At 34.9% G+C, this 24,915-nt stretch overlaps 1 long non-coding RNA gene across 1 annotated transcript in view; it reads right to left on the minus strand.

The window, feature by feature from the left end:
• Positions 1-16,836: 16,836 nt before the first annotated feature.
• Positions 16,837-24,915, minus strand: part of LOC105519352 — an 18,638-nt gene continuing 10,559 nt past the window's right edge. Inside the window, exon 2 of the long non-coding RNA XR_001002951.1 lies at positions 16,837-17,340. This is a non-coding gene — a long non-coding RNA (uncharacterized LOC105519352). The remainder of the gene's footprint in view (positions 17,341-24,915) is intronic.

Below are 24,915 nucleotides of genomic sequence, written 5' to 3' on the forward strand. Positions count from 1 at the left end.
CAGAACAAGAACTACATCATCTGGTCTGTTAAGCATTCATAATTGCTGTTCTGGAGAGCAGAAAACATTATGTTTCTGAAGTAAATTAGTGGCCAGTGGCACTGAACTACTTGTTTTAGAGGTAAAAGTTCTGACAGAAAAAAAAAAAAAAATGTGAAATCACTTTGAAAGGCTTTTATTGTAAGTTGCCAGAGAAAAAGTAAAATTTACATGAAACTACTGCTTTAAAATGTAACATTAAAAAAACCTGGAAGAAGAAAGAAATGTGTTTTTTAGTTATGATAATAAAGGAAGTAATTTTCTTTTGTGCCTGGTAATTATACTGAAAACATAACTGCAACTCAAATATAACTGCATCTTTGAAGAAGGTTTGGGGGGTGAAAGAAGGTTTGGGGGGTGAAAGACATTTAATTTGTGGATTCTGAGGATCAGCCTGATCTTTCCTTCTTTACAGAGATCAAAAGTTTCATTGTTATTTGAGAAAAGCAGGATTCAATTATGGCTGAGATGAAAGACAGTGAGAGCTGAGTAGCTGCCTTGGCAATAGTTGTTAATTGAGTATCCAACTAGAGACTCTTCTAATAGACTCTTCAAAATCTTAATTCCAATAATTATGCCATTTAGACATCAGAGGAATGCTAACAAAGCAACAAAACTCAAAATCATTGCAAATGACTAAAGTGGCTAAGTAATAAAGAAATTAGAAGAACCATTTTCCTGGCCCTCCAAAATTAGTGTGAATGCCTCAAATCGATTCATTTATCTTCCACAGTCAAATAATAGATCTTTGGCATCCCAGAACTTGCTTCTCTTTATCTAAATAACTCCATCCTTTGTCTCAGGTACAAAAGCAAGTTATTCCATCTCAGTTACCCGTTCTGTCATCACCTACACCCTGACCTCTGAGCCCTGCCCATTAAGGGACTCTTTTCTGAATTCAGCAATAAGTTCCTGCTTCTATACAGCATATAGAAGGTTCAGTGTAATTCAGTTTAAAAGGAGTGGCTTACTATTTCTTACATTGCAGATTTTTATAAGTTTTGTCAAAAAAAAATTGTTCTGAGAAACTAATCTGTGTAGAAATAAAAATATGGGTAATTTTTAAATTATTAGTTATTTTTCCAAAAGAGTGTTAGGGGCTCCAATTATGTGAAAAAATTTTCTCTACTCTCCTAAGTCAAACCCATCAAACATAATAAAATAACTTCTAGAGATTAAACACACACACACACACACACACACACACACAGCCATGACAAAAGTAGGTGATAAACCTTCAACAGTATTTAATTTGCATGACATGAACAATTAAATGTTTTATAAGAGAAGATCAGACATTCTATAGGAAATAACTTCAGAAGGAAGATCTTAAATTTCTTAATCCAGAAGTTTAAAATTAGGGCCATGTATTTAGATATGTTTTTAACTGCCATTGTTACACTCACTGTTTGTACCTGCCTGACATAAATAAGCAAGCATATTCTTAATGCAGTCTCCATTTTTTCCCGTGTACTAAAAATCAGTCATATAGGGGCAAGAGTCAGGATGGAAATGAGTATTTCTTGAATACCAGTCACTTTCTTTCATATCAATTGGTTTTGTTTACTTCAGAGCCTTTTATCACACCCGAAGTGACTTTACTTGTTTATTGAGATGTTCGTAGTTGATTTTCCCTCAAAAGAAGCTAAAAGCAGAACTCTTCTTGGTCATGTGCTCCTCTGTACCCTGAGTGCAGAGCAGAGTGACTGGCATATAGTATGTCTTCATGTTTTAAAATAAATTCCAGGCACAGTACTAGACATGGTGTGATTATTACCTCATAAATTCTCAAAGTGATCTTGAAATGTAAATATTATCATCCCTCTTTGGTGATGAAGAATCAAGACTTAAAGGAATTAAGGTATCTTGCCAAAGATCAAACAGTTAAGAAGAGGCGATATAAACTCAGGTCTGATGTGTGTTCTGTTTGGGGGTCATGGGATAAGGCATGCTTCCCAATGTGGGTCATGGCTGTAAGCAATGATTAGAGATAGTAAGCAAAATGATACTAAGTAGCGCATGTTAGATCATTTAAAAAGTTACATCCTTTAAAACTTTCTTCCAATTAATCTAATTATGTGAAGGATAAAGTCCCATATTAGTACTAGTGTGTATTTCATGTTTCTCTAATAATTTCTACTCTCTCTCCCCTCAGTTCAGTTAAGGGCAGGTAAGAATATAAAGCTAGAATTTTGTTTTCAGTGTGTTGCTTTTGACCAAGACTTATTTAAGGCAAGATATCCACTTGCAAGTGTTCCACAGTTCCGTTGTAGATAGCATTCTAGGTAAGGCTCTGAATTTATTTAAAGAAAATATTACTCAATTAGATAATACTACAAGTGACATATTTGGCAAAAATTATGGAAGAGGTATACAATGTCTAGTTTTGAAAATCCTTCTCTGAAGCAATTTATAAAGCCCTGGAAGAAAGAAGGTATTGAGCAATACCTTCAAATAATAGAAGGTATTGCTATGATAGAGAAATTCAGATATGTATCTCAAAATTATTTTAAACATACTGCACTTCAGGTATCAAATTTAAAGACCACTAACTTCTCAGCATAACTAGGATAAATACCACTGTGGTACAAAAACTAGGACTACAATAAGGTTGCAGTCCTTACCTAATAGTTCCTATAATATAGTTGAGGAGATACAGAAATAATCAGTATACAAATTAGGAAACAAAAAATGTGTAAAAGAAAAAGAATATGATATGGGAATTTATGGTTCTATAAAATACTAATTCCTGTTATTAAATTTATCAATTGTAATTAATAATTAATTATATTATTTCTATAATTATGAACTACAACATACAAATTATATACCTATATACATGTTAAAAGTTAATTATACATAATTACAATGAAAAATTTTGTCATGCTTGCTCATAACAATAGTAAATATCCTTGCTAATTCTAATATATAAACATAGAAGTGAGAACATAGAGCTGCAACCCTGTTTTGGATGCAAATACAATAGAGAAGTAGTCACACTGGCAAAAGTGAGGAGTACCCTTTCTTATAGTTGCAAGAAAAGCCTTAAGGGATTGGCAAATATGACTTGCTAAATTGCCAACCATTTAAAAATAACCAAATTCATAACCCCAGTAAAACTAACATATCTTTAATATGGCACAAAGTTAGTGCTTTACTAAGGTATGGTGCTGCCTGAGAAACTGTCATCGCTTTGTATACTTTAGGGTAAGCTTTTAACAATGGAGGGACTGGTTTTCCTCTTAAATTCTTTATGCTGACATCTGTTTATAGAGAGTATTAGAGTAAATTCACGTGGTTCAAAGACTTGGGTCTCATGTGGGGCCATTTGTCAGTCCCTCACTACTTTCCAGAGCCAACGTTTAAAGGCATTAATTTCCAAGGACATCTAGTGCTTTCTTAAGAAGGGAAGGGTGTCTGTGTGGTCACGAGAACATGGCCCCTAAAAGCACGAGCCCTAGGTTCAGATTCTGACTCTCATTTACTGGAGCAAACTGCTTGATTTCTCTAAGCCTCATTTTTTTGCAACTGTAAACTGTAGGAAAGAATAATGCTTATCTCAAGTTATTTTGAAGATTAATTAAAATAAAGTGAGAGAATTGTCAGTGAATTGTCTGGATGTAATAAGCCCTCAGCGTGACCTGCTGTTGGCCTGTGTTATGAACCACAATGTTCTCTTTTCGGGGCTTTTCCAGAGACCTCAGGTAACATGATCCCTGTAACCTTACAGCACTCTTTAGGGTTGGGACCCACTCCAGTGCTTCAGGCCAGCTCCACATGTGTGAAATTTGGGCTCTTTCCTGAGCTTCTTCAAGCTTTTTTTTTTTTTTTTCCTTAGCCGAGGGAAGTGCAAAGTCCATGACCCATGACTCAAATCCATCTCCTTTTCTTAGCACAACCAAAGAGAAAGTCTACACTCAAACTTAAACAGGGACTGTTTGATTTCTGCAAACTGAATGCCTCTTCACCATATCCCTTGTAGATAAGTGTGGAACATCCATCTCATTTGCCATTCTTTAGCTCAATTTTCTTGCTAAGGGTAACATTTAATACAGGACCTATCTTAATCTTTTTATAGCCACTGACTGTAGTTCCCTGGCAACTGTTACATTTTGCCTCTGACAAACATTATGTCAGATATTTTCCCAAACAAAACATAAAGAAAATGTTTGAACTTGGCCTGTGTTATTTTTACATACCTTTTCTTTATAGCCAAGTGTTAGGATAAAGAGGATATATAAGTTCAGTGAGATAAAAAGAATGCAAGAACTTTAGACTCACTCATTCACCTGTGTATAAAACAAAATGTTTTAATTCTTTGGAACCCTTATTCAGAGGAAGAAACATACGTAAAACTCATATTTTCTCATGGATATATTGATCCAGTGCAAAGTAGCCCCCGACTGCTCTAACTTGCTGCTCTTCTCTATGGCCCTGCCAGGCTAGCCAAGGCTGATGGATCCAACAGTGAATTCGATTCCTGAGAATGGAACTGAGAAGACACAGGGCTCTTATTTCTGAAGTCCCTGGAGCTATTGTTATTTTTACTCTTCCTGGGGCTTGATGAAGTATCCCTGGAATTCCACCATACCTGAATATCCTTATTACAAATTCCCTTTTTTGGTTTAAGAAACCCAAGTGGATATCTGTTGTATGTAACCCAAATAACCCTAATATATGATTTAAATAAAAAATTAAAAATATTAAGCTTATTAGCTCTATTAAATTAGCCTTTTGTATGTGTTTAAGCATATTAAACACAGGACTAAGAAGATAGTACAATTCTTTTCATTATAAAATGCATGTTACTTGTTTCAACAGCCAACAGGTAGGGTTGGCTACCTCTTTAGAAAATATCAGTAGAGACATACACTCTCATTCAGTGAATGTCCAAAATGATAACACATATTTAAAAAAGAAAAATATACACACACACAGCATTTCAGATTTTCCTATTTTATCCTCACCAAAATTATCTTTTTAAAAATGACCTAAATCTTTTGAATTAAAACAGTAGGAATTTCTTGGGATGTTTAAGCTGTTAGTAATACATGTTAACTCTAGAAAGTCAAGTAGTCACATGACATTCTTTTGCAAATGAGTTATCATTTCTTTCAGCAGCGGATTTAAAACAATTTGATGTACTGGTAATTTCACAGTAGCTATTTTACTCCTTCTAATATCATACATATCATTCAATTTAGCCATGTATATATAGATATGAGACAGGAGTCTTGCTCTGCTGTCCATGCTGGTCTCAAACTCCCAGCTCAAGTGATAGGGCCACCTCAGCCTCCACAACGGCTGAGGTTATAAGCGCACACCACCGTGCCTGGCTAATTTCTCAGCTTCTTCTTTCATCACTACACAAACCCTTCAAACATACCATGCACTTTCTTATCTTCGAAACTTTCTTCAAGTTGTTGATGCTATTTAAAATTCTATCTTCACCCCTCCCCAGAAGCTATTTGCAAGGAAAACTCATATTCATCCTACAAGGTCATACTTAAATATCACCACATCTGGGGAGTATTTTCTGTGCACCTTCTGTCCACACCTCTTTGAGCAGAATTAATCTTTATATCCAATTTATTTTTCATCATATTCTTTTGTAAATACCTATGGTACTTCCATGTTCTCATCTATTAGTAGTTCCACGTCTGTCCTTGAAGTTGTCCATGAATCCCTTTATAACACAAACTCTGTCTTGTACATAATTGTCTTTCCAGCATGTTAGACAATTCCTTACTAATTATTGACACTCAGTAAATGTTTGTTCTTGTAAATAAAAAATTTCAGTTCAGAAAAATGCGAGGAGGAATTGAGGTGTTTGTGAATTATTAGAATGTTCTTAAATGTAATACTGAGATATTCTTTCATTTGGATATATTTCCCTATTTACAAATTTAATAAAGTTTGCTAAGAGATTTTCAAAGTGGGTTTTAACAATTTCTCATTCTAGCAGCTCAGCAGTGTATAAAAGCAGTTGTTCCATATCCCCGCTGACACTTAGTAGCTCACATTTTAAAATGTGTATATTCCTTGATTTGTTTTGACATTTCATACAGCATTTTTGTTTCTAATGTTTGTAAGTAAAATTGACCTACATTAATGTTTGTTCTTAATTTGATCATTTCCTTCATTCTACTTTCCTCGTGTACACAGTTGCTTTTTTCTGTTTTCTTATATTGCATACTTAGATCACACACTTTCATTCTTTCTTTGTTTCTAATAGATGCATACTATATGCAAAGCATGTTGTAACTCTTTCTCTAGTACTACTTGAGCACCATTGCATAAGTGTGGAGATATGGAATTTTCATCATTTTTTTCTATGTATATTCTTTTTTTTTTTGAGATGGAGTCTTGCTCATGGTCCAGACTGGAGTGCAGTGGCACGATCTCGGCTTACTGCAAGCTCTGCCTCCCGGGTTTACGCCATTCTCTTGTCTCAGCCTCCCTAGTAGCTGGTACTACAGGCGCCCGCCACCACGCCTGGCTAATTTTTTGTATTTTTGGCAGAGACGGGGTTTCACCGTGTTAGCCAGGATGGTCTCGATCTCCTGTTTTCTATGTATATTTTGACTTTTATTATGTATTCTTTCACTTGAGACTGGTTTAGAAGTATAGTTTTCAGTTTCCCAAATATATATGCTGTGGGGAGATAATTTTATTGCATTTTGCCAGTATGTCACATTTTAATTGTTGACAACTGCTGTAAGAATTGATACAGGTATCCTGGAAATGAACGTGCTCCCTATCTGTTGGGTACTCCACATGCCTGTTCGACCAGGCTTACTGAGTTTTGACTGCTTGATATAACCTTCCTAATTTCTTTGTCTGCTTTATCTATAAATATTCAAGAAAGGTATATTAAGATCCCTCTCTATAATTGTGGCTTTATCAGTTAGTCTTATTTTATACCAGTTTTCTTATTTTATACCAGTTTTCTTTGTAAGCTTCATAGCTATGTTTTAGTTTTACACAGATTCAATACTATTTTACATATATTAAAATATTATTAGATATTAAACTGCTTTTTTAATTGACAATTAAAAATGTTATGTATTTATGTTGTGCAACACAATGTTCTGTTACATGTGTATATTGTGAAATGGGTAAATTGAGCTATTTTAAATTATATATTACCTCACACACATTTTTTTGTATGTGGTGAGAACACTTAACATTTACTCAGCAATTTTTACGTATACAATTTATTGTTATTAGCTATAGCCTTCATGCTGTACAATAGATCTCTTGAACTTTTTCCTCCTGTCCAGCTGAAAGTTGGTATACTTTGACCAATATTTTCCCAATTCTCCCACCTGTCAACCGCTGGTAACCACCATTTTACTCTTTGTTTAGACTTTTTTAGATTCTACATACAAGTGAAATAACGTGGTGTTTGTCTTGCTGTTCCTGGTTTATTTCACTTAACGTAGAGTGTCACAGGTTCATCTATGTTATTGCAAATGGCATGGCAGAATTTCATTCTTTTTTATAAGTATTTCATTATGTATATATACCACATTTTCTTTATTCATTACCCATTATGGACACTTGGTTGATTTATATCTCACCTATTGTGAATAATGGTGTAATGAACATGGAAGTGCGGATCTCTTCAGCATACTGATTTCATCTCCTTTAAATATATAACCAGCAGTGGGATTGTGGATCACATGGATGCATTTTTAATTTTGGGGGGAGCATTCATACTGTTTTCTCTAATGGCTCTACCAATTTATATTCCCATCAATAGTGTGCACAAGGGTTCCCTATTCTTCACATCCTCATCAACACTTTTGTCTCTTTGATAATAGTAATTCTGACATGTGTGAGACGATATACCATTGTGGTTTCAATTTCCATTTCTCTGATGACTAGTGATGTTGATCATTTTTTTCATATACTTGTTGCCCATTTGTATGTCTTCTTTTGGAAATTATCTATTCATATTCTTTGCCCATTTTGTTTTAAGACAGAGTTATGCTCTTGTCACTCAGACTGGAGTGCAATGATGGCACGACTTAAGCTCACTGCAACCTCAGCCTCTGGGTTCAATCGATTCTCCTGCCTCAGCCTCCCAAGTAGCTGGGATTACAGGCACCCACCACGAAGCCCAGCTAATTTTTCTATTTTTAGTAGAGACAAGATTTCACTATGTTGGTCGGGCTGGTCAACTCCTGATGGTAAATGATCCACCCGCCTCGGCCTCCCAAAGTACTAGGATTACAGATGTGAACCACCACACCTGGCCCTTTGCCCATTTTCAATCTGGCTATGTTTCTTACTACTGAGTTATTTGAGTTGTTTGATTTATTATATGTTTTGGGTATTAACACCTTATTATATGCATGGTTTGCAAATATTTTCTCCCATTTTGTAGGTTGTCTCTTCTCTATCATTTACTTTGCTGTACAGTTGTTTCAGCAATTGTTGATTGTTTCCTTTCCTTTTCTTTCCTTTCTGATACACAGGTACCTCAGGACATGAACCTCATGAATCTATAAACATTTTAAAAATTTAAAAAATAGATTTTAACTAAATTTAAATATAATTCTGAAAACTTTTTATTCAACAGTAATTATGTTAAGTGGTAAGTCTGCTTAAACATAATTTCCACATTTTTTAGTTAACTTTAGGAACCTAGTCTAACATAAATTAATGGATAATCTTTGAATGTTTGGACAATTATTATGCAAGATAGAACACTGAAATATTAGACCATAATTTTTACTCATTATTTGCATATGTTATAAAATTTTATTCCTTTTGATTATAATTTTGAACATGTTCATTTTTTCCACTTTAAGATGGTGTAAAAATGACACATACAGCTATAAGTAGTTGTTTTGTGTACTCACTTACTTCCAAACTTTTTGTAAATGAGAAATTAGATATTTTGGCTAAAGATGAACGTTGAAGTTATCCTGGGAGCAATGGTTTCAGAAAAGATCAAGCATGTATGCGAAGTATTTGAACGTGTTTTTATTCATCAGTGGGAAAAGAGAGTAGTTTTATCTTAAAACAAAGAGTCTGGTTGTTGAGAAAGTTAAGGAGGGCAGTGAAAGAAAAAACTTGTATGGACAGAGAAAGTTTAGAAGGTTTATATAAAGCATGCTCGTCCAACCCACAGCCTGCGGGCTACATGCAGCCCAGGATGGCTTTGAAAGCGGCCCAACACAAATTCGTAAACTTTCTTAAAACATTATGAGATTTTGTTTGTGACTTTGTTTTTTATTTCATCAGCTATCGTAGTGTTAGTGTATTTTATGTGTGGCCCGATAAAATTCTTCTTCTTCCAATGTGGCCCAGGAAAGCTAAAAGACTGGACACCACTTGTATAAACTTTGTCTTAATTTATAACAATTCCGAGTGAGTCTGAAGAAAAGCAATGAAAGCCATTAAAATTTTGGCAATGTTAACTCAGCTTTTATGAGTTTAATTATAAGATAAAAAGAAAAAAGCCCCATGAATTCTGTACTGCTAAAATATTATGTTAACATGGTTTCCTCTATTAAAATGACAATTTGATGTGGGAGACTTCAGTCTGCTTTTAAGTGATGTAAAATTATTTGTTACTTTTCATGTAAACTAATCAAATAGCTGAGATTCTTTCTTAGCAGATTAACATTGTATGTTTATGTTACTTTATGTCCTTGATTACTTAAAAAACAAAAATTTCTTCCTTCCAAAAGAGTTAAGTTTTCTTACAGATGTCCTACTTTCCATTTATGTTTGTTTAAAAATAGTATGTTGTCATTTTGATTAGCAGGAGATCCAGCTGCCACCATTCATTGTTCTTAAGCACTTATGCTCCCATCTTAATCAACTGAACAGCTCTTCTAATAATGCTTTGGATATGGTCTCCTTAAGGTCATACGCAAAATTTGAAAAAATAAAATATAAATAAATAAATGAATAAATTCAAGATGTCTTTTTATACCATACAACATGTTTTGTTTTCTTTTTTTAATTTTATAAAAGGAGCACTAATAGAAATGTTCTTAGGCTTTTTTTGTATGCTCTATATTTTGTACTTTGTACTATACTATTGTAAAAGCTGGAGGAGAATATTTGTGAAACAGATAAGTTTCACCTTTACTGGTTGAATTGCACTCAGGTTAGTATATTATCAATCTAAATTATCAATCATTCAGGTAAGATATTATCAATCTAAATATATTTCAGAGATTATATACTTTATAGGAAAGCTCTCACATGCTCATAATATGTTACTACCCTAAAGTTGAGTTGTTTGAATACCTCATGTATTCTGGTTATTAATCATTTGTCATATGGACAATTTGCAAATATTTTCTCCCATTCTGTGGGTTGTCTCTTCATTTTTAATGTTTCCTTTGCTGTACCAAAGCTTTTTAGCTTGATGTAATCCCAATTGTTTATTTTTGCTTTAGTTGTTTATGCTTTTGAGGTGCTTGAAAAAATACTTGCCCAGATCAGTGGCTTGGAGTGTTTGCCCTAACTTTTCTTCCAGTAGTTTCATAGTTTCAGTCTTAGATTTAAGTCTTTAATCCATTTTTATTTGATTTTTATGTATGGTAAGAGAAAGGGGTCTAGTTTTATGCTTCTGAATATGGTTATTGTTTTCTCAGCACCACTTATGTCCTTTCCCTATTGTATGTTCTTGGTGCCTTTGTCAAAAATGAGTAGGCTGTAAATGTGTGGATTTGTATCTGTGTTCCCTGTTCTCTTCCGTTGATCCATGTGTCTGTTTTCATGCCACAGCCATGCTGATTTGGTACCTAGAGCTTTGTAGTAAATTTTGCAATTAGGTACTGTGATGTCTTCAGCTTTGTTCCTTTTGTTCAGGGTTGACTTGACTATTCGGGATCTTTTGTGATTCCATATATTTTAGGATCATTTTTATTGTTGTGAAGAATATCACTGGTATCTTTATATAAATATTTATATGAATATTCATATATAAATATATATGACTTTATATTTGTATTTGTATTCATGTAAATTGGGGTACTATTGTCATTTTAACAATATTAATTTTTCCAATCCATGAGCATGTAATATCTTTACATTTAATCTGATTTAAAAATCAGCGAAAGATCTGAATAGACAATTTCCCAAAATTGGCCAATTGGCATATGACATAATGCTCATCACTAATCATCAGAGTAATTCAAATAAAAAACATAGTGAGATGGCTTCTCACTCTTGTTAGAATGTCCTTTATCAAAAAGACTATAAATAACAGATGCTGGCCAGGATGTGGAGAAAGGGGACCCTCAAACACTATTTTTACAACCACTATGGAGAACAGTATGGAGGTTCTTCAGAAAACTAAAGATAGAGCAAGCATATGATCCATCAGTTCCACTACTGAATATATGTCTTCTCAAAGAGGAAATCAATATATGAAAGACGTATCTACACTCCCATGTTGATTGCAGTCCTATTTAAAATAGCCAAAATGTGGAAACAGTCTAAATGCCCATAGAGGAATGAATGAACAAAGAAAATGTGGTATATATACACAATAAAATCTTATTTAGCCATAAAAAGAATGAAATCCTGTAATTTGCAGCGACATTAATAGAACAGGAGATCATTATATTTAAAGAAATAAGCCAAACACAGAAAGACAAAAATTGCATGTTCTCACTCATACATGAGAGGTAGAAAGTGAATCTCATGATTGTAGAGAGTAGATTGGTGGTTACCAGAAGCAAGGAAGAGCAGTAGGAGGTGGGATGACAAGGACTTGATTAATCGGTACAAATGAACTGTTTGATAGAAGAAATAAGAGCTAGTGTTAGATGAGGGGGATGGCTATAGTTTACAATAATCTATTGTACATTTCAAAGTAGGTGGAAGAGAATAATTTTAATATTTCTAGCATAAGGAAAAGGAAAATATTTAAGGTGATGCATATGCTGGATACACTGATTTGATCTTTACATATTATATGAAGGTATCAAAAAAAGTAACTATGCTCTCAGTCACAAACATAATCATTAAACTGTATTATCTGATCATGAGGAAACGAAACTAGAAATTAACTTACAAATAGTAATTAAAAGGTCACAGTTTGGAAGATGTAAAAAAACAAAGCCCCAAAAATTAATGGTTTAAAAAAAATAAGTCACAAAGAAAACTATAAAATGTAATAGGTGAATGACAGCAAAAATACTAAAATATGAAAAAAAGTAAAAACAAAATCAAAATTTGTGAGGTGCAGCTAAAACAATATCTAGAAGTTATTGATAGCCCCAATATCTTCATTACAAAACATAAATTAAGCATTTAATCTAAGAAGCTAGCTAGAGAATTGGAAAGAACAGTAAGAAAGTTGAAGATAATTATAAAAACAAAGTACAATTTAATTAATCTAGAAAAAAGTTAATGGACATGATTTTTTAAAACTTCCTTCGAAAGCTAACCATCTAGGCAAACCTGCAGGAAGTTTGATCAGTATATATATCTATATTGATCTATCTATCTATCTATCCAGAGATTAATGCATTATTCATATAATGGAATACTATTGTATAGCAGCTAGACTGAGTAAATCAGATCCACATGCATCAATATAGACAAATCACAAAAACAGAAGAAAGTTGTGATAAAAATTTCCATAGTTTACTTGTTTAGTTATTGAGCAATGTTTTATATGTTTATACATATACATGTATGTACTTATACACACATTCATGGATATGCTACAGATATTTATGTGATAAATATCTATTTTTATAGGTAACTGAAGCATATGGCATAATGTTAGAATTTTTAAGTCTTTTTTTAAACTAATGAAATAATATACACATACTTGATGGTTCCTTTTTCAGCTTTTCTCTATCCCACTAGCTTTTTCCCTCCACAGAGGTAACCATTATTCTGTCAGTGTTTTTATTGTTATTTCTTTTAAAATTTCCCAGCTAGTTCATTTTTTATTTTGAAGAAACAAAACTTTTTATTTCCCAGTTTTATCTGAAACATAATCATGAGTAATAGCATAGAAAAGTAGAAATTTGCCTTCTTCAGAAAGTTTTTAATTTGTTCTTTGTAGCACATGGTATAAAATGTTTAAATCAGGCAATGATCTAGATTATTTAACATGTAATTATTTTTCAAATCAGATGTACTAGAAACATATTTAAATATTGGCCTAATCTTGATATCACAAAGCAGAAAATACAGCATGTTAATTATTTTTAGGTATCCACCTTTACAAGCTCTTTTTGGGAGGGGCAGGGAACTGGGCAAAATGTGCCAATTGAAAGAGCAAGTACTAGTCTTCCCACAAAGAGAAGATACCATAATATCTAGAAATGACCCGTAGAATAGGTAAAATAGTATATACATTTATATTAGATGTTGTTTAATTGAACATTGGGCAATAATCAAAAGTTCCAATGTTAGTGCTTTCATGTTGTATAATACTGGACACTATAAATAAGAGGTCCAAGATTTAACTGCTTTGTTTTCTTCTTCTTTTTCTTTTATTTAAATTTTGAGACAGTGTCTCACTTTGTCACCCAGGTCAGAGTACAGTGGCATGATCTTGGCTCGCTGCAGCCTCTGCCTCCCAAGTTCAAGCGATTCTCCTGCCTCAGCCTCCCCAGTAGCTGAGATTACAGAGGTGTGCCACCATGCCCAGCTAATTTTTACATTTTTAGTAGAGATGGGGTTTTGCCATGTTGCCCAGGCTGGTCTTGAACTCCTGATCTCAAGTGATCCACCCACCTTGGCCTCCCAAAGTGCTGGGATTATAGCCATGAGCCATCGCACCCAGCCTAACAGCATTTTTTTAATCAAAAATCTTTAGAGAGGCCAGGCATGGTGGCCTCTTCCTAGGTCCTTCTTCCTAGATCTCCCAACGTAACTGTAGATAATCCAAATTATTTCCTCCCATGGATCTCTGCTCTTTGCTGCAGGACTAATAGGGTGATATTTGTTAAGATTCTAATAGTCATGCATTTCCTCCCAGCAAAATTTATAACATCTGTGGAAAAAAAACTTACAATGTAGTTACTTTTTCTATTTTAGAAAATTATAATTCTTCTTTGACAATTTTATTTTCTAGGATTTTCTTTTACTTGTCCAAGGAACAATTTCATTCTTTGAAAGGACTAAGCCAGAAAAATTCATATTGACATTGAGGACTACGGAAAAAAAAATGAGTGTTTTCCTAGATGCTATCGACAAATAAAACATAGAATAAAAATGGAACATAGAATTGGCATTAACTACAGGTCTTTAGAGCACGGGCTCATTTGGCTAAGTGTAGAAAAACATGAAAGGCAGTGCCCAGTGCTTTCTGAACAAAAGGTGGCTTTTTGCACTAATACATACTCCATCCCCCAAAGTCTTACATGTTGCTTTTGTGGAATGAAAATTGTGCGTGTATATATATTCCATGCAATATATCATAGTAATTAATCCCTACCATCAACAAAAATTGGTTTTCTGACACAGGTAGCCTATGAGTTTTTTCCCTCTGGGATTTATGTTATCCATCTTATGTACCTTTCCTCTGTTTTTGGAAACTTTTAATATTAAGTGTACCAGTACATGCAGACTGATTAATGATTACACAGTCTTACTCTCAGCTGTGGTAAAGGCCAATATCAGAAAGCCAAATTGCCTTTTACTCACTCTCGATTACACTGTTGGGTCTTTTCACAGTTTATCAGTCCCTAGGATCTTTCTTCAAAATTAAGAAATAAATTGCCTTTCTCAAAGAGATATTGTGCTTGAATATCCTGAGGGGAAAACTATCATTTACTAACTACAGTATTTCCATATGGCGAAAATCTCTTCTATGAGTCGCAATTGACAAATTAGTCAAATCTCAGCTTTTCTTTGTTTCTTATTTTTTTCATGTCGTCTTCGTTTCAAATTTGAGAGATTTTGCATCTCTTACTTTCTAGCTCAAAAACTCATAGATGCCTTTAAAGGTGTTTTTATTTTTTGTCCCTTTTATTCTGCAGGTGTGGATAAAATATTTAAAATAATTTTCACACAAATGCAATTATCCCCAAATATATCACATCAATATTTCACTTTTGGCATGCTGAATAAAAATAGTATATTCCAGTACATACTTGTGAATAAGTACAAGCTGTGAAGTCATATCTTAAAACTCTATCAAATATTAGCCTGGGCAAAATAGCAAGATCCAGTATCTGCAAAATATTAAAGAATTAGCTGGGCACAGTGGCACATACCTGTGGTTCTACCTGCTTGGGAGACTAAGGCTCCCTCAAGCCTGGGAACTAGAGATTGCAGTGAGCTATGATTGCACCACTGAACTCCAGCTTGGGTGACAGAACAAAAACTTGTCTCAAAAAAAATGTACTAAGTTAGTCAAATTAATGTCTTTTTACTATTCATTGAAATTTCATGTGCTCTTCTACCTCTTCAGTTTTGAAGTGTACCATTATTAGCAATTCATGTAAAATCCCTACATTCTTAGAAAACTACACATATTCGTTAATACATGCATTTTTACTAGACATTAAGCCAGGCTTTAAAAGTAATATTTTTAAACATTCTTAGACCAAAAGAAAAAAAAAAGTTATATGAAACTCAAGATATATTCGTTTACCACAACAATTTTATTTTTCTGGACAATACATAAATATGCCAACATATTCTTAGTAGTACAGTGCCTACTGAGGTCGGGTCCTCGTGTGTTATATGGGAACAATTAATTTGAGTTGGAATGCTCAGGGGAAACATGGTGAAGAGGAGATCGTAAATGGCTTACCCAGTGTGTAGATATATAGAGACCAAAGGGAGTAGAGGATTATAATTAGAAATTTGAGTAAGTCTTGTTTAGGAAAGAGTAAAGTGTTTGACCTTTATGAAAGCCAAAGATCTACACTGGGAAACAGCAAAGATAAAATTAGACAAAAGAGCAGGTTGCAGTGTGGAGGATCTTCAAAAGGACATTTTACTAGAAAAAAAAAATAGGCAGAGATTCACTGAATGTTTTTCAGTGGGTAAGTGAAATGGTGAAATCTGTGATTTAAGAAAATAAATGTAGAGCAATGTTTATTCATGTATGTTCTCAAGATTATTAATTAATAGGGTTACTCCAAAAGTGTCTCCAAGGTCAAATACATGTAGAAAATTGTGGGTTTCTTTACTGCAAATTTTCTCTAAGATGCTAATATGTTAATAGGTGTTTTGACTATCCTGAAGAAAATACAGGATTTGGCAAGCATGACCATGAAACTCTTTCTAGAAAAACCTGCATGGATCAAGGATTAATGGCAAAAACTGTAATTACTTTCACACCAACATAATATAAAGAGATAAATATTTAATACGATAAACATTCCAACCAATTACCTTGATTAGATTTATGAATATATCAAGTTATCACCTGGTGATATAGTTTGGATATTTGTACACTCCAAATCTCTTGTTGATACATGATCCCAAATGTTGTAAGTGCGGCCAAGTGGGAAAGTTTTAGTTTATGGGGGTGGGTCCCTCATGAGTGGCTTAGTGTCCTTCCCAAGGTAATGAGCAAGGGCTTGCTCTATTAGTTCACAGGAGAGCTGGTGGATTAAAGAGGCTGGCATCTCCTCCCATCTCTCTTGCTTGCTGTCTTGCCATGTGACCCGCCTGCTCCTCTTTATCTTCCCTCATGTGTACGAGCTTCCTGAGTCCCTCAACAGAAGCAGATGCTGATGCCATGCTTCTTGTAAATCTGTACAACCCTAAGCCAAATAAACCTCTTTCCTTTATAAGTTACCCCAGCTCAGGTATTGTTTTATAGCAACACAAAACAGACTAATATGCATATACACACCAAAAATATGTGCATTTATTATTAATAATAAAAAAGTAATACCACATGGCATAAATGGGAAAATAGAAGATATATCATGTGAAAAGATTTTCTCAAACACAGATGCATGGGATTAGGAAAAGGAAAGCTCAGATGGGATGAGCTGGGATCTTGGAATGTCCTCATTCAGTGAGCACAGTGAAGATGGAGAAGATGACCTTCTCAGCAGATGACCTGTGAGCCAATCTTATGAAGAAATAGCAGATGGAGTCCCGGGTCCTGCATCACTGGGTTTGGGGCATTCCCTGGAATCTGGGACAGCCACTGCCTAAGCATCTGCCAGGACCCCTGGCAGTCCCACTGACTGTTTCTCATCAAAACCAGCTGAATTTTTCAAGGTACCTAAAGCATCACTGTTTCTTCAAGTCGAGTTCTTTCTTCCCCAAGGGGGAAGTGATGTCTTCTCCAAAAATGCTGAGGCAGTTTTCAATGAGAAATTGTACAGCAGAAACCTGTAACACAAAAGGGGAAAATAGGGTGCTCTTTTCATTTGACATAGATATAAATCACATTTCATCTGTGAATCTTGGAGTGAAAAAAACATGAAATTCAGAATTCTAAGAAAAATTCAGAGTTGATACATAAAGGCATGAACCAGTTTTCTCTAAGAAACAACTATGATCCTTTCAAGAGCATTTAGGGCATGTATGTTAACATACTTATAATCAGTGGGCTAAAGTTATAATTTATAGCGTAGCTTAATAGTTAACATTTTATATCAGTGGTCTTATCTTTAAAAATACGGTAATTTTCAAGTAACCCCTGTAGGATAATTGGAGTGAAGATATATATTCTTCAATTCTTGTAAAATATGTACAACTTTAAAGCACCCAATAGAATTATAAAACACCCAATAGATAAAAACTTGTGAAATTCACTTGTTAAATATCTTAAATTTGGGAAGCAGACATTCTCTGAGGGTCTTTTGTGAAGGAAGGAGGCAGCTGGAGAGAAAATGTCTGCTAGTCTAACTGCAATCCCTTTCTATGCATTGCCTCTGGGTGATCTTGAGAGAGAGCTGGAGTCTTCCTATTAGGTACATTGCAGCTCCATTAGGATATTCTAGAATGTTTTACTAGTTTTCTCATTCCAGCAGCAGAGACAAAATAATAGCCAAGTAGTTGCTTGAATGTCAATTGTGAGCCCCGATTGACAGAGAAAGGCAATATGTGCGGAGCCATGAGTGTTGACATTATCCAAACCACCAATAAGGTGTCAGTAACGACCAGAGAAGCTGGGCCTTATCACCACTGCCATTGTTGAGATGAGGAAACCGTGGCTTGGAATCTTTGCCTAAGTTATATATCCCTCAGTGATGAGACTGAGAGTTGAATCTTGGCTTGTCAAACTCCAAAGACCAGGTTGGTTTTTATCATGTTACACAACTTTCTTATCTTTCTGTGGTATAGTCTAGTGTTTTGTCTCCTACATGGGAAAAAAGAAGTGACTCACTGCTCTCAATTTCCTGTTTAACAACCTACCTCTCATATACTTTCTACCACTCCTACAATAGGATAAATGACTCTGCTACTCCAGAGAAGTGTAAAGTGTGCACCTTAAAAAAATGATTCATCATAGTTAATATCCTGAATTTCAGATTCAAAGTGGGAACTCTGCTCCCCAGGGCATAAAAGTGTGAGACCTCATTACCTTTTTCATGAATCCATTTTCTACTTCTGAGCAGCAGGAAGTAGACAGCTAAAGAATACTTGGGGCTATATACTTGTATAAATTATAAGCTGTCATCTGATTGGCTGAGGAATGCTGCTCAATGTTATGTAACACTCCAAAAAGATATCGCAAGAGAACAACATTGGCCTTGCATTACTGTGCCCTGGATGTGAGACATGGAGTCAAAGGAGATTATTTTGAAGCTTTAACATTTAGTGACTGCTCTGCTGGGATGTGGACATGTAAGAAGTCTGTTGTCCCCTTTTTTTGGTCAATTTATCCCTTTTAGAATGAGAGCATTTACTCAATGCCTGTACCCCAATTATACCTTAGAAGTAACTAACTTGTTTTTGATTTTACAGGCTCATAGGCAGAAGGGACTTGCCTTTTCTCATATGAGACTTTGGACTTGGAATTTTGAGATAATGCTGGAATGAATTCAGACTTTGGGGATGGTTAGTAAGGCATGAAATATGAAAGAACATGAGATTTGGGAAGGGCCCAGGGCAGAATTATATGGTTTGACTCTGTGAACCCACCCCAATCTCATTTGAATTGTAATCCCCGGTGTTGGGGGAGGCACCTGGTAGGAAGTGGCTGGATCGTGAAGGTGGTTTCTAATGGTTTAGCATCATCCCCCTAGTGCAGTCTTGTGACAGAGTTCTCAAAAGATCTGCTTGTAGCACTTCCCCCTTCACTCTCTCTCTCTCTCCTGGTCCACCATGATAAGACAGCTTGCTTCCCCTTCACCCTTCTGCCATGATTGTAAGTTTCCTCAGGCTTCCCCAGCTATGCTTTCTGTGAAGCCCGTGGAACTGTGAGTCAATCAAACCTTTTCTCCTCATAAATTACCCTGTCTCAGATAGTTCTTTATAGTAGCATGAAGACAAACTAACACAATCACTAATTTGTCACAGATGTTGTCAGTTTAGTGAGGACTTCTTTTCCCTTTGTCAAATTTTTAGCCAGGGCTCCTCAAGAGCAGGTGTTTGCTTTTGGGCTTTCCTCCCACTGCTGTTCTACCTGGGAGGAGGGTGTCCTCATAAGTCCCAGCCAAAGGGAAGGCTGCAGTGTATTGGAAACCCAGAAACAAACGGCAAAACAATGTTTACAGAATGGAAATCCACACTGCAATCATCAGGAGTTGTCCACTAAGAGATGTGTTTTCCTCTTTCATGTTTTATGGCTTCCTCACCATAGAATACTTGCTGTGAGGTAGATTGTTGCTCAAAGAATAAAGTTCCCTTTCTTTCATTTCTGATCTACCACTAAGTGCATATTGGTGAGCTCTTGCTTTTCCTTTTTATCTGGCATGGATAGTATGTCAATATTGCATTTAGAACATAAATTAAAATTTGCATTTTGTAGGGCAAAGGAAGTTTTCATAATAGCTATACAATAAAATCAATATAATATCTATACAATAAGTAAAACATATACAGTAAAACCAAATCCTTAGGGTAACCTGCAGTTAATCTACAATCAAGAATTGAGAACATGTTAAAATATGCATTCAGCATGGCTGCTCAGGAGCCATGATGAGTGGTGCCGCTGTAAGCCTGAGCATTTTCTGTCATCTAGACACTGTTTTAACTAAATTAATGCATTTTACTTAAGCAAATATATTTCCAGTATTCATTTACTTTTTTTATCTTACTTTTTTTAAACTTACTTTTTTTTTAACTTACTATTGCCCAGCAATACTGGCAATCTTGCCACAAATGTATCTAAATTATGTAGATGCTGCTGAATTGTTGTAAATAGTCCTTCAAAAAAGGCGGAAGCAAAAGCATGTTTCAAATGAAGTTATTCTTGATAAGCACTATGATTGCCCTTCATTCCTTAATAAAAATCATGGCCTTGTCCTTATGGAATGTCCTGGGTATGGAGGCTCTCTGTCTCCCTTTCTTTCTCTCTGTCTGTCTCTCTCTCTTTCACACACACACACACACACACACACACAGTGAGAGAGAGAGAGAGAGAGCGAGAGCGCTAATCTGCTCAAAATTGTGTTGCAAATAGAGAGTACAATCTAAAAATCTTTTCTTTTAATGTAAGGCTTGGAAACATCATGTTGGAGTCTCTTAAGTCAGGTATACATAAATATCTAGCCAGATAGCCTCAATTCTTGATTGCAATAGGAATTCTTTCTTGTCTGGTAACATGAATCACTTTAACAAAAGGAAAATCACAAACCCGGAAAAGCTATATTTTATTTTAAATCAATCTCCTAAGCCCCATCCCTCTTCTACTCATCTTCTTCCAGATTAAATTTTTATTTAGGGCACACATATCATGTAGGTTAGGAAGCAATGCAGAAGTGTCTGCTTTAATCAGTGAATATAAATTTAATTTTATTTTAAATGTATTACAAAAATCCACTAGTACAGAAACAATTGATTTCTTAGGCCAAATTCTGGTTGCCATGAGTTTTTTAGAGATGTTATTACATCATGCAGTCAAACTAAATTTAAATTAAAATATTGGACTTCATGTCACAACAGCAAGAAATTTTCACATTTTTAGGGAATTTTATATAAGGAACAATGCTATACAAATATTTTCTTGTTTTTGTCTATCTGAATGTCACTTTCTTTAATAAAAGTTCTCAGTTATGTAGACTTCCATCTTTCTTTTTCTGCAACCCTCATCCTCATCCTCACCCTCACATATGCCCACCTCTCCACCAGAAAACCTCAACAAATTACACCAGTTCTATCAATGTAAAGGAACAGACACTTAAAAGCAAAACAGGGTTGAAGTGGTGTGCACACAAATGCCCCCAAATCTATGGTGTCACGAAAGACTTGTCTCCTTTTTCACCAATTCAGGAGAGGCATCCGTTACCTAATTCTCAGGACCAGCATCCAGGGGATGTGGTTTCTAGTCAGGTGTTTCTTATGTCAAAATTTACAACAAAACATGTACTTCAGGACTCCTCATACTAAGATTGAATCCTTGGATGATAATCAGGGTAAGTAGGGATGGGAGGAACCAGGAAAGAAGATGTTGAAAGAACATTGTGGTAGAGAAGATTGGAACTTTCTTATTAAGATTTTTACAAAAATTTTATTGTATATGTGTAAATATATATGTTATTAGTGCTCTAAAATTGTAGCCCAATTTTATTATGCTATCACTTTCAGTTCACACAAAATTTAAAATAGAAATACAAGAAGAGTACCCATCTATAAACTAATGTTATATCTTTGTTGTTTTCAATTCCTTAATGTGGAGGGACAAAAATATGACCTTGATATATATATCAAACATATACATATTTGAATATATATGAATTCAAAAATCAAAGTTGATTTTTAACTAAAAATAGTTTGTTAGTAATTTAAAGTTATTCCTAGCTTTAGTAGTGACCAGTTGATGATATCATTTGTTGTGTCTGACTTTGTTACTGTTGTGGCTATAGACTGTAAAAAGGAAATTTAAAAATGGCTATAAATTAAGAATTTTAATGCATAAGATTACATAATTATTTTCACATTATTATCTGTGTTCTAAAGGCAAAGTTTGTTCCAGGTAATGACCAAGTCAAGCACATGTAGAGCATGAATCCTTAATTAAAATTTATTTTCATTCCTTTATATAACATGAAACCAGAAGAAAGAATTTCAGTAAAACATATATATCTCTCTTAAAATAAAGGACTTGTGGCACTTGTAATATAACAGTTCACGCAAGAAAGAGGAAGACGGAGAATTCAGAGAGGGCACAGGGGCTGCCCCTGAGCCTCCGGAGGCCACTTCCGCAATGGAGGGAACAGTTTTAAAAGCAGGAGCTGGGCCCTTTCTCTCTTCCTGGATTGTGTTTTTATCATATGGCTTATTTCTTTGCACATCACACATTCAGTGCTAGTAAAATCAGAATAACAACTAGCTATAAAAGACATTTTTTCAAATCCCCAGGTAGTGAGCAATTTCTCTGTCAAGCATCACAGTTACTAAGATATTCGTTGTTGAAATCTATTGAGACAATTAAATAAAATTTTAGAAATTTAAGTTCCATTTCCAACTCTGCCAGATAGTAGAGTATCTATAATAGCTCTCTATTGCACTTCACATTGAGAAACTGCGCCATAAAAATAGGAAGACAATTTGCAGAAAATAACCCAAAAGGGTTAACAAGATTCTGAGATGACATCTATTATACTCTGAATTTCAAAAGACATTATTTTAAAATAAGGCAATATGTAACCAAGGATATTTATTATGCATATACTTTCATAATGAGGGCCCCATTCTCTGATAAACAGTGCTTAAAGAAGACAAATAAAAAACCTCAGTGAACTCCCATGGACCTTAAAAATGATGTTAAAAAAATGAAGCTAGAGGAAACCTTTTTTATAATTCATTGCTTTCCCTTTCATTTTATTTTTCTTTCTTATGGACTAACTGCTTGACATAACAGATGGCCCTGAAAGTTGTTAATTAGATTTTTATAAACAAAGGTATCTTAAACTCATTGGCTTCAAACTATGCTGCTTGTAGCCCTAAGGATTGTGAAAAAGTGTCTCAGAACCCAACAACAGGGTTCAGAGCACCCAAACTCAGGGATGTCAGGCACTGCTTATGCTAAAGTGTCTAGGGGGGTGTGAGCACTGTAGTCTAGCATGAAATTTAATTAAAAGGAAAAGTTCTATTTTTTTAAATGTCTGAAAGTCCTTCCACATAACTTCAAAACTCTACCATGAAATACTTTATAAAGTAAAAATCTCTTTTGAGATGATAATATGCATCCCTTACTTTATATTGTTTGTAGGATAACAGGTTTTCATGGCATAAGGAACATATTAAATTCAAAATAATATTTACAAGGATATGTGTACTTCTTCTTGAGGTCGTTCTCCTTGTAGACAGAGCTCTTTGTAAGCAAATGCCTTTTTGAAATAAATTTTTATCAAATCACTTTTTTAAAAATGAAACATGACTTTTTTTCCCCATATGAGCTAAAGTATTTCTTGATGTAGTAAGAACCAGGAAAATGTGAGACATTCTCAAGAGTTGAGATCAACTTTAAGATGATCTAGACATTGAAATTATGAGACCAAAAGCAGCTATTACAATTATGCTCAACTACACAAAAGAAATTAGCTTTCAAGAGTGAAGGTGAAAAGATAAAAATATATGAAAGTGTTACCATAGAAATATAAATATTTTAAAATGAAAGTTTTAGATCTGGAAAGATCTGCGAGAAAAAATTTCCTGGATGAGCCAAATAGCATAATTGAAATGACAAATGGAAGAGACAGTGAATTTGAAGACAAATCAATAGAAAGTATCCAGTCCTGGGCCAACACAGTGGCTCACGCCTGTAATCCCAGAGCTTTGGGAGGCCGAGGCGGGTGGATCACGAGGTCAGGAGATCGAGACCGTCCTGGCTAACACGGTGAAACCCCACCTCTACTAAAAATACAAAAAAATTAGCTGGACGTGGTGGCAGACACCTGTAGTCCTAGCTACTCAGGAGGCTGAGGCAGGAGGATGGCATGAACCTGGGAGGTGGAGCTTGCAGTGAGCCGAGATTGTGCCACTGCACTCCAGCCTGGGCAACAGAGTGAGACTCTGTCTCAAAAAAAAAAAAAAAAAAAAAAAGTAGCCAGTCCAAAAAAGGGGAATAAAGGGGTTGAAAAAAATTAACAGATCCTTGGGAACATGTGGACAATAGCAATAGGTTTAATAACTGCATGTATTCACTCACATGTAGAAGCTAAATAAAAGTTGATCTCACAGACATAAAAAGTAGAACAGAGCTTACTAGAGGCTGACGGAATGGAGGGATAAAGAAATATTGGTAATGGACACAAAATTACAGATAGCTAGGAGGAATACTTCTACCACTGTAGGATGACTATATTGTATATTTTCAAATAGCTAGAGGAGAGGATACTGAATGTTCTCAACACAAAGAAATGATAAATATTTGAGATGATGAATATGCTAATTATTTTGATTTTGTCATTATACATTTATGTATCAACAGATCACTATATATCCTATAAGTGTGTACAATCACGTGTCAATTAAAAAATAAAAATTAGGCTGGGCGTGGTGGCTCACACCTGTAATCCCAGGACTTTGAGAGGCCGAGGTGGGAAGATCATTTGAGATCAGGAGTTCAAGACCAGCCTGACCAACATGGTCCAACATTTTAGTAGAAACCCCATCTCTACTAAAAATAGTAAAAATTAGCCGGGCATGGTGGTGTACGCCTGTAATTTCAGCTACTTGGGAAGCTGAGGCAGGAGAATCACTTGAATCCAGGAGGTGGAGATTGCAGTGGAGCTGAGATCATGCCACGTCACTCCAGCCTGGGCAACACAGCAAGACTCTGTCCAAAAAAAA

Source organism: Colobus angolensis, unplaced genomic scaffold, assembly GCF_000951035.1.
Source record: "Colobus angolensis palliatus isolate OR3802 unplaced genomic scaffold, Cang.pa_1.0 Scaffold345, whole genome shotgun sequence".
In the NCBI taxonomy this organism is placed as follows: Eukaryota; Metazoa; Chordata; class Mammalia; order Primates; family Cercopithecidae; genus Colobus; species Colobus angolensis.